We start from the raw sequence: 13,978 nt of genomic DNA, 5'->3' as shown, positions 1-13,978 counted from the left end.
TGGAGTGGAATTTTTTTGGAGAGAGTCCTTGAATAGATGGCGTTTGATGTCAATTGGATTAAACTTATCATGTCACGTTTAAGCTCGGTGCAATACCAAGTTTGGTTCAATGGTCAAGAGACAGAATGTTTTTTTCCCTTCCCGATGCCTACGCCAGGGAGATCCTCTCTCTCTCTCCCTACCTTATTATCCTATGTGCGGAGGGATTAAAAAGTCTGTTGAAATATGCTGAAGATGAGGGATCATTGGTGGGTGTCAAAGTCTTTCGAGCTGCACCGGCGGTAGCGCATCTATTATTCACAGATGATTCTCTAATCCTAATGAGAGCTGATCTGGAAAATGTTGATTCTCTACATCAAGTTTTACAAGCCCACGATGCCGCCTTGGGCAAGCTAGTGAGAGAGGCGAAGTCGGGCATATTTTTCAGCCAGTGCACAAGTGTTGAGATGAGGGAAGCTATATGTCTGAAACTGAATATTCTTACAAAAGCAAATCACTGACACTTATATGGGGCTGCCAACCCAAGTAGGTGTGGATAGGTCAGATTGTTTCATTGATCTTATTGAAAGAGTTCTTAAAAGACCAAATGTATATAAGGAAAAGTTGCTATCATATGGTGGGAAAGAGGTACTATTCGAAGGTGGTGGCCCAAGCCATCCCTACGTACGCAATGTCCGTGTTCAAGCTCCCCAAACAGGTAATAAAAGGGATCACAGATGCTATCACCCGTTACGCAAAACTATATGCACTGATTCGCTTGGCGGAAAATGTGTGTATCAAAGAAGAAAAGTGGAATGGGTTTTAGATATTTATACTATTTCAACTTGGCAATGCTAGTAAGGCAGTGTTGGTGTCCGTTGTGTGAGCCAGAGTCCCTTTATGCTCAAGTGTTGATGGAAAAATATTTTCCCACGGGAGATCTGCTAAATGCAGAATTAAAGAAAGGCTCATGCTATACTTGGAAGAGTATTTGGGCAGGTATTCAATTTTTCAAGAAAGTGTACATATGGCATGTGGGCAAGGGAGAGAATATTAATATATGGAATGACTCATGGGTTCCAAGCATTCCATCGAGGAAGATTATTACTCCAAGAGGTGATATAGTCTACACCTGAGTGTCTGAACTCATTGACCCCATAAATAGATGACGGGATGAAGCCATGTTGAGATCCTTATTCTATTCGGCAGATTTGGCTAGGATACTGAAGATCCCCTAGGCAGTAGGGGATGATGGAGGATTTTACTTCATGGAATCATAAAAAAAGAAAACATTTTTACTGTTCTATCTGCATACTGTGTTGAATGGGATCACCAACATGGAAGAAAGTTAATTAGAACCGTGGCCCAGGTGCATATGACATCACTCCAGTTTGGGCGCAGGTTTGGAAACTTAAGGTTTCAACAAAGATTAAAATCTTTGCATGGAGAATGTTAAATGGTACTCTGACATGTAATTGTATCTTCGTAAATAGACACATAATTACCTCTAGTCTATACCCAGCCTACAAATTAGGGTGTAAAACTACAAAACACCCTTTTTTGAATGTGCAAAGTCTGTCCAGATTTGGGAAAACATGGGGATTCAATGTGTAATTGAGGAGGCGTGCATGGACGATAGAGAAGGTGCTGCATGCATTCATTGAATCCATCTTGTGAAAGAGTGGCTCTATGCATGGGGAAGTGACTGATCTAGGGCTAAAAAAACCGATTGTTTCAGCCTGTTGGTATATATGGTGGTAGAGGAGGAAAATCTCTCCGAGATGAATGAGTTCAGAAACCGGTCAGGAGCAGCCAATTGATTGTGGTACTTTTCTTCTACAGAGCTAGTAAGCAGAACCTTGGTATCAAAGGCTATGGTTGGAAGAAGCAGGCGGAGTTTGTAAAACTAAACATAGGTGCTACGTTTTCTGAAAAAAAAGTTATAAGGGAGCTACGGGTCATGTCATTAAGGATGATGGAGGTAGCTCTCGCGGTATAGCACATGTCGCAGATGCAGCCATGGCAGAAGCCATTGCCCTTCGAGATGGTCTCCTCCTTGCGGTACAACTTAGATGCAATAGGATTGAGGTCAACCGTGATCTTTTGGAGGTTGTTAACACAATGCAGAATGGAGGAAACTCTCTATCAGTGTTGTAGCTACCGTCTATGAGGAATGCTCTTTTCTAGCTCGTAATTTCTCATGTTAAATTTGATCATCTTCCTAGGGAAAGAAATTTTGCAGCTCATACTTTGGCTTGTAATGCGGAGGGACCTCAGTCAATAGTCTGGCATGAGGATCCACCTAATTTTATTTTGAGCCTTTTGGTAAATGATGTAAGCTTGTTTAATAATTAATAAAGTTGTCATGGTGGCTTTCTCTCAAAGAAAAAATGGTTTGTACAAATCAACTAGTTAACCCTTAATAGTCCGAAACACTTCCGAAACCACCGAAAGCTAGAACTTTAGGAATACCAAAAAATGGAAAGAAAATGTTTTGGTTGAAGCACACTGCGATTTGTTTTTGTGACAATTTGCATGAGAAGAATGAAGTTTCAGAGTTGAGGAGAGTTTCTACGTCTTTGAACTAAGAATGGTAGCAATTTAAGAAGTAGTACTAGATTAAAATCTAGTTTTAAATTATGATTGATCAGTTTTGTGATCGATGGGTCAATTGGTGTTCTAATATAAAAGTTTATAAATATAATAGCATGTGGGACTTATCATGAGTTTGGGTAATTCTAAACAAGGATTCCCGCAAATTTACTCCATCCAAATGCTTAAAATTGTGGTAATAGTCATCTGATGGTATAGGTAACTTACTAGAGATTGATTGGGATTCAGTAGAGCGCACCCGTGTTTTTACTCTGGCCATTTGGTTTCAGAGGAGCGCTACTAAAGCACTGCTGGTTGTTACCATAATGAGATAAGGATATTCTTTCTCATTCCATGGTGATGTCACCTAGCGGATAAGGTCCTTGAAGCTGGGATCTGTGCGTTAGCAGTGGTGGTTCCTGTCTTCGTGGCGACGAGCAATTGGCTTGGCTTATTGTGACATGGAGAATCAACATCGTAACTGGGAGCGTCTGCACATGAGAAGTTCAAGTTTTATCTCTAAGGATGAAAATCCAAGGTCTGGCCTTAATTGGTTGTGTCTGATAATGACCTTGTTGAAGGCATTGTTTTGCGAGCGAGAACTTTCTCTAGGATGAAAACCTAAGATCTTTAATCGGGCGACAACACCGGTTGTGCTCTGCTTCCTTCTTGGAGGATTTGTTTTGGGAGAAGTTGGACTTATGGTGTTGTCTTGGTGGTGGTAGTATTGCTGGTAAAAGAAACAGATCATTGTAGTGGGACTTTTCTTTTATTGTAATTATTCTTCTATTTTTCTAGATGTGAGCATTTGTAATGCCGCTAGGGCATCAAGTTGCTCCAGAGGCTAGGTGTACTTTGTATATTCGCGATATTAATATATTCTTTTTATAGAAAAAAGGTAACTTACTAGAACTAGTATTTACAACATCAAGATAAAAAATGACAACTATTTTTTATTCATTAGCAATAAAAATAGTAATTCATACTAACATCAAGAACTAGTAGTATTTTTTCGGACTTGTGACTCAAGTTTATAACACAGGGGAAGGCAGGAATCTTGTCTCTGTGTAAATAATCTAAGATAATCTCTAACTGAACCACTAAAAAGTTCCAGAGGATCAAAAATACGCCGCTAACCGCCAAAATCGCATCTAGCCTAACCCCAAGCAGCCTTAGGGAGAATAATTTTTTGGCCTCGGCCTCCGCGCCCCCAAATATTCTCCCCCGCGGCCGTTGGACTAATTTTTCTCCTCAACGTTGCCATAGCCTCGCTACCCCACCATCGTATTCCCGCCGGCGTTCACACCGCCGACCACCAATCGCCTTGATCGGTAGGATGAAACATCCGCTGCCCTGTTCCCCTCTGTTCGAGCCACTTGTCGGTGCTACGTGATACATCTCAAACGAATCTATAATTTTTGATGCTCCATGCTTGTTTTAGACCAATTTATATATGTTTTTCCCATGCTTCGTTTCACTTTTATACATTTTCCGGCACTAACCTATTAACAAGATGCCATAGTGCCAGTTTCCTGTTTTCTGCTATTTTGTATTTCAGAAAAGTTGTACAGGAAATATTCTCAGAATTGGATGAAACAAAAGCCAAAGTCAATATTTTCCGTAATGAAGACAGAGTTCAGAGGGGGGTCGAAGAGAGGCAGCAGGGCGGCCACGCCAGCCCTAGGCGCGGCCTGGCCCTGGCCCGCGCCTATGGGCAGTGTGGGCCCCCCCTGGCCTCCACCGACATCGCATCTCCGCCCATTTATTCACGATCTCGGGAAAAACCTACATCCCCGAGCCTCGATCCACGAAAAGTTATGTCGGGACTGCCATTGCAGACCCTAGCTCTGGAGGGTTCTGAAGCTCTTCCCGGCACCCTGCCGGAGGGGGAAATCATCGTCGAAGGCATCTACATCGCCATGCCCGCCTCCAAAGTGATGCGTGAGTAGTTCATCCCTGGACTATGGGTCCATAGCAGTAGCTTGATGATTGTCTTCTCCAATTTGTGCCTCATGTTTATATCTTGTGAGCTGCCCTACATGATCAAGATCATCCTTATGTAATACTACATGTTGTGTTTGCTAGGATCCGATGAATATTGAATACTATGTTGAGATCGATTATATATTCTTTTCATATGTTATTTGTAATCTTGCATGCTCTCCACTGCTAGTAGATACTCTGGCCAAGTAGAGTTTATGACTCCAAGAGGGGTGATGGCGCGTGAAGCACACGTCTATTGGGAACCCCAAGAGAAAGGTGTGATGCGTACAACAGCAAGTTTTCCCTCAGAAAGAAACCAAAGTTATCGATCCAGTAGGAGATGAAGGCCACGTGAAGGTTGTTGGTGAAGGAGTGTAGTGCGGCGCAACACCAGGGATTCCGGCGCCAACATGGAACCTGCACAACACAATCACAATACTTTGTCCCAACTTAACAGTGAGGTTGTCAATCTCACCGGCTTGCTGAAAACAAAGGATTAAACGTATAGTGTGGAGAATGATGTTTGCTTGTAGAAAACAACAGAGAACAGAGATTGCAGGGGATTGTATTTCAGATGTAAAAGAATGGACCGGGGTCCACAGTTCACTAGTGGTGTCTCTCCAATAAGATAACTAGCATGTTGGGTGAACAAATTACAGTTGGGCAATTGACAAATAGAGATGCAGATACATATATCATGGTGACTACTATGAGATTTAATTAGGGCATTACGACAAATAACATAGACCGCTATCCAGCATGCATCTATGCCTAAAAAGTCCACCTTCGGGTTAGCATCCGCACTCCTTCCAGTATTAAGTTGCAAACAACGGATAATTGCATTAAGTACTGCGCGTAATGTAATCAACACAAATATCCTTAGACAAAGCATTGATGTTTTATCCCTAGTGGCAACAAGCACATCCACAACCTTAGAACTTTCCGTCACTTGTCTCGGATTCAATGGAGGCATGAACCCACTATCGAGCATAAATACTCCCTCTTGGAGTTACAAGTATCAACTTGGCCAGAGCCTCTACTAGCAACGGAGAGCATGCAAGAACATAAACAACACATATATGATAGATTGATAATCAACTTGACATAGTATTCAATATTCATCGGATCCCAACAAACACAACATGTAGCATTACAAATAGACGATCTTGATCATGATATGAAGCTCACAAGATCTAAACATGATAGCACAAGAGGAGAAGACAACCATCTAGCTACTGCTATGGACCCATAGTTCAAGGATGAACTACTCACGCATCAGTCCGGAGGCGGGCATGGTGATGTAGAGCCCTCCGGTGATGATTCCCCTCTCCGGCAGGGTGCCGGAGGCGATCTCCTGAATCCCCCGAGATGGTATTGGCGGCGGCGTCTCTGGAACTTTTCTCGTATCGTGGCTCTCGGTGATAGGGTTTTCGCGACGGAGAGAATATATAGGCGAAGGGGCAGAGTCGGGAGGCACCCGAGGGGCCCACCCCATAGGGCGGCGCGCCCAAGGGTGGGGCCGCGCTCCCCTAGGGTGTGGCCGTCTCGTCGCCCCTCTTCGTCTCCTCTTCGGACTTCTAGAAGGCTCCGTGCAAAATAAGACCGTGGGCTTTTGTTTCGTCCAATTCCGAGAATATTTCCTGTGTAGGATTTCTGAAACCAAAAACAGCGAGAAAACAGGAACCGGCGCTTCGGCATCTTGTTAATAGGTTAGTGCCGGAAAATGCATCAAAATGATATAAAGTGTATATAAAACATGTGAGTATTGTCATAAAACTAGCATGGAACATAAGAAATTATAGATACGTTTGAGACGTATCAAGCATCCCCAAGCTTAGTTCCTACTCGCCCTCGAGTAGGTAAACGATAACAAGGATAATTTCTGAAGTGACATGCTACTATCATAATCTTGATCAATACTATTGTAAAGCATATGAAGTGAATGAAGTGATTCGAAGCAATAGTAAAGATAATGACTAAACAACTCGAATCATATAGCAAAGACTTTTCATGAATAGTACTTTCAAGACAAGTATCAATAAGTCTTGCATAAGAGTTAACTCAGCAAGCAATAGATTCTTAATAGAAGGTTTTGAAGCAACACAAAGGATGATTAAGTTTCGGCAATTGCTTTCAACTTGTAACATGTATATCTCATGGATAGTTGTCAACATAAAGCAATATAACAAGTGCAATAGGTAAACATGTAAGAATCAATGTACACAGTTGACACAAGTGTTTGCTTCTAAGATAGAAAGAAGTAGGTAAACTGGCTCAACATAAAGTAAAAGAAAGGCCCTTCGCAGAGGGAAGCATGTATTACTCATGTGCTAGAGCTTTTTATTTTGAAAACATGGAAACAATTTTGTCAACGGTAGTAATAATTCATATGTGTTATGCATAAAACCTCTTATAAGTTGCAAGCCTCATGCATCGAATACCAATAGTGCTCGCACCTTGTCCTAATTAGCTCGGATTTCCATGGATTATCATTGCATTACATATGTTTCTACCAAGTGTCACAAAGGGGTACCTCTATGCCACCTGTACAAAGGTCCAAGGAGATAGATGGCATTTGATTTCTCGTTTTTGATAGATCTCAACTTGAGGACATCCATACCGGGACAACATAGAAAACAGATAATGGACTCCTCTTTAATGCTTAAGCATTCAACAACGTATAATATTCTCATAAGAGATTGAGGTTTAATGTCCAAACTGAAACTTCCACCATGATACATGGCTTTGGTTGGCGGCCCAATGTTCTTCTCTAACAATATGCATACTCAAACCATTTAATCATGATAAATCACCCTTACTTCAGACAAGACGAACATGCATAGCAACTCACATGATATTCAACAAAGGTGAAAGTTGATGGCGTCCCCAGAAACATGTTTACCGCTCAACAAGCAACTTATAAGAAATAAGATACATAAGCGACATATTCAATACTACAATAGTTTTTAAGTTATTTTCCCATGAGCTATATATTGCAAAGACAAGGAATGAAATTTTTAAAGGTAGCACACAAGCAATTTACTTTGGAATGACAGAGAAATACCACATAGTAGGTAGTTATGGTGGACACAAATGGCATGGGTTTTGGCTCAAGGTTTTTGGATGCACGAGAAGCATTTCCTCTCAGTACAAGGCTTTGGCTAGCAAGGTTGTTTGAAGCAAACACAAGTATGAACCGGTACAACAAAACTTACATAAGAACATATTGCAAGCATTATAAGATTCTACACTGTCTCCTTGTTGCTCAAACACTTTTACCAGAAAATATCTAGACCATAGAGAGATCAATCATGCAATCCAAATTTCAACAAGCTCTACAGTAGTTCTCCACAAATAGGTTTAAACTACATGATGCAAAAGCTTAAACATGATCTATGAGAGCTCAAAACAATTGCCAAGTATGAAATTATTCAAGACCATATCCCATTTACCACATGAAGCATTTTCTGTTTCCAACCAAATAGCAATCAACGAAGCGGTTTTCAACTCCGCCATGAACATTAAAAGTAGAACTAAGAACACCAGTGTTCATATGAAAAACCGGAGCGTGTCTTTCTCCGATACAAGGAATGCTAGGATCCGATTTTATTCAAACATAAACAAAAATAAAAACAAACAGACGCTCGAAGTAAAGCACATAAGATGTGACGGAATAAAAATATAGTTTCACTAGAGGTGACCTGATAAGTTGTCGATGAAGAAGGGGATGCCCAAGGAATCCCCAAGCTTAGATGCTTGAGTCTTCTTGAAATATGCATGGATGAACCACGGGGGCATCCCCAAGCTTAGACTTTTCACTCTTCTTGATCATAGTATATCATCCTCCTCTCTTGACCCTTGAAAACTTCCTCCACACCAAACTCAAAGCAAACTCATTAGAGGATTAGTGCATAATAAAAAATTCACATGTTCAGAGGGGACACAATCATTCTTAACACTTCTGGACATTACCCAAAGCTACTGAAAGTTAATGGAACAAATAAATCCACTCAACACAGTAAAAGAGGCAATGTGAAATAAAAGGCAGAATCTGTCAAAACAGAACAGTCCGTAAAGACGAATTTTTTAGAGGCACTTAACAGGCTCAGATGAAAAATCTCAAAACTAATGAAAGTTGCGTACATATCTTAGGATCACGCATGAAATTTTTCAGCATTTTACAAGTTTCCTGGAGAGAGATCTACTCAAATTCGTGACAGGTAAAAATCTGTTTCTGCGCAGGAATCCAAATCTAGTATCAACTTTACTATTAGAGACTTTACTTGGCACAACAATATGATAAGGAGAGGTTGCTACAGTAGTAACAACTTCCAAGACTCAACAAAACAGTAATAAAAACATACATCGGTTATCTCCCAAGAAGTGCTTTTCTTTAACGTCTTTCAGCTAGGCGCAGAAAGTGCAAATCAAGTATTATCAAGAGAAGAAGCATCAACATCATAATTTTCCTTACAAACACAACTTGTCGCAGAGGGTACCTTAGATGCTCCATTATCTAAATTTCCCATAGTGGTACTAAGGGTTTTATCAATTTTAGGCTTATAATAATTCTTTGGCTTAGGCACCTTAGAGACATACATGAATTTTTGCTCCTTAACCACATAAGCTTTCTCCTTAAATTTAAGAGAAGAAAAAGTTGAACCCAAGGTTCCCATAGCTTCTTCAAGTTCACCAATCCTATGGGTTTGATTATCATGAATAGCACAAGTTTCTAAAATAGCAATTCTTTCATTAATTCCTCCTAGGGATTTATCAAGTTTATCAGTATTATCAAGTAATATTCCCAATTTAGTCTCAACACTTGGAAGATTTTTCTCTATGGCTTCCAGTTTTTTCATGACATCCTCAAGAGAGATTTCAATTGTAGCTTCATTAACAGGTGGTATTCCAAGTAGAGTCTCAATGATGCAACTAGCTTCTAAAGCAAGAGTACCTAGGAAATTACCCCCTGAAAGAGTATCAAGAACATACCTATTCCAGCTAGATATACCAACATAAAAGTTCCTAAGGAGGATAATAGTGGAGTGTTTCTTAGTGCACCTATGATGAGCATCACTAATTATATACCAAGCATCTTTAAAACTTTCTCCCCCTTGTTGCTTAAAAGAACGAACTTCAACTTCAGGATTACTCATTTTAGCAATAGTAAAAATAAACAAAGCAAAACCGAATTAAATAAAGAAAAACAAGTAACTAATTTTTTTTTGTCTTTTTGATATAAAGAAAGCAAACAAGACAGAAAATAAAGTAAAGCAAGTAACTAATTTTTTTTGTGTTTTTGGATATAAAGGAAGCAAACAAAACAGAGAATAAAATAAAGTAAAGCAAGACAATAAATAAAGTAAAGAGATTGGATGCGAGAGACTCCCCTTGCAGCGTGTCTTGATCTCCCCGGCAACGGCGCCAGAAAAATTGCTTGATGGCGCGTGAAGCACACGTCTGTTGGGAACCCCAAGAGGAAGGTGTGATGCGTACATCAGCAAGTTTTCCCTCGTGAAAGAAACCAAGGTTATCGAACCAGTAGGAGATGAAGGCCACGTGAAGGTTGTTGGTGAAGGAGTGTAGTGCGGCGCAACACCAGGGATTCCGGCGCCAACGTGGAACCTGCACAACACAATCACAATACTTTGCCCCAACTTACCAGTGAGGTTGTCAATCTCACCGGCTTTCTGAAAACAAAGGATTAAACGTATGGTGTAGAGAATGATGTTTGCTTGTAGAAAACAACAGAGAACAGAGATTGCAGTAGATTGTATTTCAGATGTAAAAGAATGGACCGGGGTCCACAGTTCACTAGTGGTGTCTCTCCAATAAGATAACTAGCATGTTGGGTGAACAAATTAGAGTTGGGCAATTGATAAATAGAGATGCACATACATATATCATGATGAATACTATGAGATTTAATTAGGGCATGACGACAAATAACATAGACCACTATCCAGCATGCATCTATGCCTAAAAAGTCCACCTTCGGGTTAGCATCCGCACTCCTTCCAGTATTAAGTTGCAAACAACAGACAATTGCATTAAGTACTGCGCGTAATGTAATCAACACAAATATCCTTAGACAAAGCATTGATGTTTTATCCCTAGTGGCAACATGATGGCGTGTAATACACACGTTCGTTGGGAACCCCAAGAGGAAGGTATGATGCGCACAGCAGCAAGTTTTCCCTCAGTAAGAAACCAAGGTTTATCGAACCAGTAGGAGCCAAGAAGCACGTTGAAGGTTGATGGCGGCGGGATGTAGTGCGGCGCAACACCAGGGATTCCGGCGCCAACGTGGAACCTGCACAACACAACCAAAGTACTTTGCCCCAACGAAATAGTGAGGTTGTCAATCTCACCGGCTTGCTCGTAACAAAGGATTAGATGTATAGTGTGGATGATGATTGTTTGCGAAGAACAAGTAAAACAAGTATTGCAGCAGATTGTATTCAATGTAAAAGAATAGGACCGAGGTCCACGAGTTCACTAGAGGTGTCTCTCCCATAAGATAAATAGCATGTTGGGTGAACAAATTACAGTCGGGCAATTGACAAATAGAGAGAGCATGACAATGCACATACATGATATGATAAGTATAGTGAGATTTAATTGGGCATTACGACAAAGTACATAGACCGCTATCCAGCATGCATCTATGCCTAAGAAGTCCACCTTCAGGTTATCATCCGAACCCCTTCCAGTATTAAGTTGCAAACAACAGACAATTACATTAAGTATGGTGCGTAATGTAATCAACAACTACATCCTCGGACATAGCATCAACGTTTTATCCCTAGTGGCAACAGCACATCCACAACCTTAGAACTTTCTGTCACTGTCCCAGATTTAATGGAGGCATGAACCCACTATCGAGCATAAATACTCCCTCTTGGAGTTAAGAGTAAAAACTTGGCCAGAGCCTCTACTAATAACGGAGAGCATGCAAGATCATAAACAACACATAGGTAATAGATTGATAATCAACATAACATAGTATTCTCTATCCATCGGATCCCGACAAACACAACATATAGCATTACGGATAGATGATCTTGATCATGTTAGGCAGCTCACAAGATCCAACAATGAAGCACATAAGGAGAAGACGACCATCTAGCTACCGCTATGGACCCATAGTCCAGGGGTGAACTACTCACTCATCACTCCGGAGGCGACCATGGCGGTGAAGAGTCCTCCGGGAGATGATTCCCCTCTCCGGCAGGGTGCCGGAGGCGATCTCCTGAATCCCCGAGATGGGATTGGCGGCGGCGGCGTCTCAGTAAGGTTTTCCGTATCGTGGCTCTCGGTACTGGGGGTTTCGCGACGGAGGCTTTAAGTAGGCGGAAGGGCAGGTCAAAGGGCGTCACGGGGGACCCACACAGCAGGGCCGCGCGGCCAGGGCCCAGGCCGCGCCGCCTTGGTGACAAGGTATTAATTTTTCAATGCCTACGGATTGTAGACTAGGGTTTAGTTGGATGTAGAGGGCAAGTAGATCTCGAAGGTTTCAGCCGAAAAGTGCTCGACGAATATGAAAACTAGGGTTTGAGAAACAATGATTCGATGCTTTCTGTGTCCTTCGACTCCCCCTTATATAGGAGGCGGAGCCGAGGGATTCATATTGTACAAGTTAAAGAGTCCGGGAAGGTTTCTAACTCCTCCCGCAAGATTACAAATAATGCTTCCTATTACAACTCTAGCTTTCCTTAACAATATCTTGGGCTTCCGAGTCTTCTTATTCTTCGGGTAGTGGGCCTTCAGTAAACCCTGGGTACTATCATCGGCAGGCCCATTGGGGATGCCTATGTCAGTAGCCCCCGAGATTTTGCTTGAATCGTAGAGTCAGGGAAAATCTCCGCTGTTTATTTTTTACTCGACAACTTAAAACCTTTCTATATTTCTTCACATAAATTTCTATATTGTACAGGGATAATGGTAGTTGGGGCTAGTTCATCTGACGGATCAGGTACTAGTTAACTGCTCTAGTGGCAATCCGTAAAAACCTACTTCAAAATCATGTCCCTGGACATGATCTCGGGATGCTGGTGTAAACTTCGACAGGTGCCGCTTAAGGTCTTACCATTCTGTCGAGTCCCAGTTAAATTTATCGGGTACCTAACGCATCCGTTAGGATTTTTCTTCGTATGTTGATACGGATAAAAGTAGCAGACCGACGTCAGAGATGGCGCCACGCCTCACAGAACGGATCTGGGGTCTTACCTTCGCAAAGTTTTGCGGCATTCAGAAATTGATCGCAACTTTGGCATTCTGAGAATATATTGACGAGTGCTTATTCGGCTGTTGGAATAGCACATTTTATTGAGTCAAAGATGACTTATATTGCTTTCCCGATGGGAGTATATGCAGAGTTATTTATAACTCGAAATATACTCTTTTGCTCTTCTATCTTTCTTTTTTATAATTTCATCGGGCACGCGAACAGCGTTCCCAATGGGAGTAGCCCCCGAGGCTACAACCAAGGACTTGTGCTTGGTTGTAGGCTCCACGCCTTATGCCACTATATTTTCTTTTTCTCCCGAAGTTTTATAATTTCTCGGGTGCGCGAACAGCGCTCCCGATGGGAGTAGTCCCCGAGGCTATGAACACATATTTGTATTTGATCATAGGCTCATGCCATTTCTATTTTGTCTTTCTTGATCATTTCATTTTTTCAGAGTAGCCCCCGAGCATTTAATCAAAAACTTGTATTTGATCAAAGGCTCTCGAATATTTTTGCATGTCGCCTTTTTATGCCGTTGTTGAGTCGAATTTTTCTCTCTGACAAGGTGACTTTATTGCTGACGATAGCCACGATTGCGAATCCGAAAATTGCGAGAAGTTTTCTCCCGCTGCCTTGCGGGCCCAAATTATCCATTATCTTGACACGTCGTGTAGGTGGGGGACACACGTTCTCCGCTTTTCCTGGCGCACGTACCGTAACTTCTCCAGGTGTTAAAATACTTTTTACCCTTGTTTCTACGTGGTTATCATCTCGCCACACCCCTTTTCCATCCAACGGTCCGCCGCTTCAACGCACCTCTATATAAGATCTCCTTCTTCTTCCTCGAGCACTTCCGCTCGCGCCGTTCTCCTACTCTCCTCTGCAAAACCTCCTCCTGCGCCCCACAATTCCCTAAGCTCATCTTCTCCAAGCTGTATTCCTGCGCCATTGTTGATGCCACCGCGTCGGTTGATCGAGCGCAGCACGCCTAAATCGTCAATGGCTGCCGTAGATCTAGGAAGCGCGGAGTGGGAAAGGTCCAAAATTTCCTCTCAGGACATCAATCTCTTGAAGAAGCTAGGGATTAGCAAGAAGCCCAAAGCGCCGTGCTTCCCTAGTGAAGAAAGCTACCCAACCCCTCCAATGGGGTATCGGGTAAGTTTCGTCGACCATCTCATCCGCGGTCTTTCCGCC

This window comes from Lolium rigidum, chromosome 4 (assembly GCF_022539505.1).
Source record: "Lolium rigidum isolate FL_2022 chromosome 4, APGP_CSIRO_Lrig_0.1, whole genome shotgun sequence".
Lineage (NCBI taxonomy): Eukaryota > Viridiplantae > Streptophyta > Magnoliopsida > Poales > Poaceae > Lolium > Lolium rigidum.
The sequence above is the reverse complement of the archived record's forward strand: the minus strand, read 5'-3'. Positions refer to the sequence as shown.